The sequence below is a fragment of the Psammomys obesus genome, unplaced genomic scaffold (genome assembly GCF_907164565.1).
Source record: "Psammomys obesus unplaced genomic scaffold, mPsaObe1.curated_primary_1811, whole genome shotgun sequence".
NCBI lineage: Eukaryota > Metazoa > Chordata > Mammalia > Rodentia > Muridae > Psammomys > Psammomys obesus.
Window position 1 is genome coordinate 2,326,207 of NW_026586550.1, and position 531 is coordinate 2,326,737.

Genomic DNA, 531 nt, shown 5'->3' on the forward strand with positions numbered 1-531 from the left:
GCTCTGCATCTTCACAAGCACATGCTGTCATCTGAGTTTTTTTTTTAATTTTTTATTAATTACACTTTATTCATTTTGTATCCCCCCATAAGCCCCTCCCTCCTTCCCTCCTGATCCCACCCTCCCTCCCGTTTCTGCATGCATGCCACTCCCCAAGTCCACTGATAGGGGAGGTTCTCCTCTCCTTTCTGATCTTAGTCTATCAGTTCTCATCAAAATTCGCTGCATTGTCCTCAACCATGGCCAGTAAGGCTGCTCCCTCCTCAGGGGGAGGTGATCAAAGAGCAGGCCAATCAGATTATGTCAGAGGCAGTCCCTCTTCCCATTACTATGTAACCCACTTGGACACTGAACTGCCATGGGCTACACCTGTGCAGGGGTTCCAGGTCATCTCCACAAATAGTCCTTGGTTGGAGTATGAGTCTCTGGGAAGTTCCCTGTGTTCAAATTATCTTGTTCTGTTGCTCTGCTTGTGGAGTTCCCGTTCCCTCCAGCTCTTACTATTTCCCACTTCTTACATAAAATTCCATT